This window comes from Jaculus jaculus, chromosome 3, assembly GCF_020740685.1.
Source record: "Jaculus jaculus isolate mJacJac1 chromosome 3, mJacJac1.mat.Y.cur, whole genome shotgun sequence".
NCBI classification, from domain to species: Eukaryota; Metazoa; Chordata; class Mammalia; order Rodentia; family Dipodidae; genus Jaculus; species Jaculus jaculus.
Window position 1 is genome coordinate 117792968 of NC_059104.1, and position 3263 is coordinate 117796230.

General features: G+C 45.1%; 1 non-coding gene across 1 annotated transcript; it reads right to left on the reverse strand.

The window, feature by feature from the left end:
- Positions 1 to 1280: 1280 nt before the first annotated feature.
- Positions 1281 to 1387, reverse strand: LOC123459635. The gene has a single exon (XR_006636394.1). It is a non-coding gene; the product is annotated as a U6 spliceosomal RNA (small nuclear RNA).
- Positions 1388 to 3263: the final 1876 nt, after the last annotated feature.

The window sequence follows — 3263 nt, forward strand, 5'->3', positions numbered from 1 at the left end:
GCATTAATACGTTTAGGTGGATTTATATCGTCTTGCTTTTTAGTGTTTCTTGTGTTATAATGTATGTATTTTTGCATCTTGGATTAAGTTAATGCTTGGATTTTCTAGCTAGCTGTGTATTCTTAGCTGTATCAATTGATTTGATGTAATATATTTTCAGGGTAGGACCTTAAGGTATTAGGTGTGGCTCTTAAGACTCTCAGAGTATCTACAAAGATGTTCTTAGGGGTTGAGTTTCCCTGCTATAGGAGTATTCAAGCAGGCTGAGTGGAATAAAATACAGGTAGATTCTAAAATTTAACTAAACACTGTACACATTCAATCAGAAACAGCCCCGAGTATGTATGCAAGAGTAGTTATTATAATGACCAGATCCTCTATCAATAAAGAGGTTTAGATTTCTGGTCTGCTGAGGGATCCAAGTCAGCTTGTGACCAAGTGAGACCCTTCCCTGGTGCAATCCCAGTTACCTTGGGTCATTTTGTTCTCAGTCAAGTTGCTGCCTGGGTTGTCGGGCTGCTGTTCTGATTTCTGGAGCTGGGCACTTGCTTTTCCTACGGGGCAAACCGAGCCACTGCTTCTGCCTCTGCTGCTGCCGTAGCTGCCACCACCGGAACCACCACCGCTGCTGAAGCTGCCGCTGCCATGTCCACTGCCGCTGCTCCCCCCGAAGCTGCTGCTGCAGGATCTGCCGCCGCTGCCGCTCCTGGGTCCGCTGCTGCTGGGGCCGCTGGTACCGGTGCTGGAGCCGCTGAAGTTGCTGCCGAACTCTGTTCCTGCTTGGGTCCCGCCGTCAGCCCAAGTTGGCGTGGCTGGGTCCCGGGCCGCTGCTGTGTTCGCTGGAGCTGGGTTCAGGCGGTGGGGGAGGGGAGGGAGCCGCGGCTGCTCTGGTTGTCTCGCTGCTCCACGTGTGCTTCTATTTCACAGTCTTCTCCTCCGCTGCTCGCTCCCGCTCTCCCCTCACGTTTCCCGAGTTGCGCGGTGTGAGGGGAAAATCCCGTACCTGGCTTTTCCTGCGGCTCGAGCCGAGAGTCTGGCAGCTTTCTGCTGCGCCGCGGCTGCGGGTGTTGGCCGAGCTGCCGGTGCCGCTTTTCCCGCCTGTGTGGGCTCTGGATGCTCTATAACTCTTCTACTTGTCCGCTGCCGCCTCAATTTCCTATACACCTCACTTTTTAGTAAAAGTGTGTATTTTGCTGAGTTTTTTTGGTCTTTTTCCCCCCTAGGCTGCTTTTGCGTGGTACCTACGCCGCCATCTTAACCGGAAGTCTCTCTTTTTTTTTTTTAATATGGAACACTTCATGAATTTGCGTGTCATCCTTGAGCAGGGGCCATGCTAATCTTCTCTGTATTGTTCCAATTTTAGTATATGTGCTGCCGAAACGAGCACCATTTGTCATTTCTTGATGACAACCATTCTGACTGGAGAAGACAGCATCTCACAATTGTTTTAATTTGCCTTTATTTGGAATGGTAAACAGGATTTATTTTTTATCTTTAAATGTGTGTGTGCATGTGCATGTACATGCATGTGATGTGTGTCTGTGCACAATGGTCTTGAGTTCGCAAAGACATACACATCTGGCTTCATGTGGTGGTGACTGGGATGTTGAAACCAGGCCAGATGACTTATCAAACAAGTACCTTTAACTGTTGAGCCATCTCCTTGGCCCATGTTTGGCGCTTCATAATAAATAAATAAATAAAGTACTTATTGGCTATGTGTAGTTTTTATTTAGGAACTCTTAATTTCATTCATCCATTTGGGGGTTGGAAATATTTTTTTTGCATGTGTGTTTAATTTCTACAGTTCTCTGTGAAGAATATTCCCTCTTGTTTGTTCATAGTTTCCATTTGCTTTGTAGTTTGATTTTCCTCCTTTTATACTAAATTTTTTAACATATTTGCTGGCTAAGTTAGCCGAATGTTGAAGTTTTGCCCACATAAGGATAATATTGTGTTAGCCTGAGGCATGGAGCTCCCCTGCCAAAAGAGTACTTGATAAGCTTCTCTTGCTTTTCAATGGTTAGTGTCCTCTTCTCTGGACCCCACGAGCCTCCTCCTTTTCATGTTGGTCTATTGATGTCCTGTGGTGGTGTAGCTGTAGCTGGATACTTGTCAGAAAACAACTGTGGCCCTCAGGAGATGGTTGTATTACATCAGGGAAGTGGCGTGCTAGGGACTGCATACTTGAGAATATGGAGGTCACTGAAATCATTTGTTGCAGAAGGTAAGGGTTTTCGGTGCTCAGGAAAGAACTTGAACTCCAAACCCTGAGTTTCTTTTTCTTTTTCTTTTTTTTTTTTTTTTTTTTTTTTTTTTTTTTTACCAAAGGATTGGAATAAAGAAGAATGAGAAGTATATTTATTAACTATATTTTTAAATTTATTTCAAGTTTTTTTTTTTTTAATTATTTGAGAACAACAGACCGAGAGAGAAAGAGGTAGATAGAGAGAGAGAATGGACATTCCAGGTCCTTCATCCGCTGACAATGAACTCCAGAAGCATGCACCACCTTCTGCATCTGGTTTATGTGGGTCCTCCAGAATTGAGCCTTGAACTGGGGTCCTTAGGGTTCACAGGCAAGTGCTTAATTGCTAAGTCATCTCTCCAGCCCATAACTATTGTATTTTATTCAGGAATATATGAGGGAGAGGATGGATCTGCCAAACAAAGAAGGGAAATTGGGCACACTCACGAGGTCAGATAGCCCATGTGGGAAGTGAGCCTGGATCTGAAACAAGAAAAGGCATTTAGAGAGGAAATAAAAATGTGTAGAGAGCTGCTTCCATGTGGAGGGCAGCAGGGGTAGAGAGCCCATGTTGGTGTATGGGTCAGGGCTTCTCAGCCAGCTAGGTCTTACCAGGACAGGAACCTAGAAATTTAGGAAAGATGGATAGGCAATAATAGGGGGAGGGTCTTTCCCATCTGGTAAAGGCCTAAGTATAATTATTTTGTGGTGGGCTTTATCCTCAGATTCAGATGAACCTAAGAGAGATCTGATTGGTGTGGACTCAGAGAAAGGCCAGCCATGACCCCCACGTTTGGGGGCTGAGCTTAACCAACCACAGGGCCAGAATTAGATTTAAACTATAGGAAAGGGGAACTTACTCCTAGGGAGGGGCTCAGGGCACTTACGGAAAAACACATCTAGGTAATTCCTTTAGTCCAGAGATAAGTAGAGGAGAGATACTTTTCCAACTCTATTAAAGTAGACATGACCAGTCTGTCTTTAATGACTTCCAGCTGTACTGGGTCATAGGCTA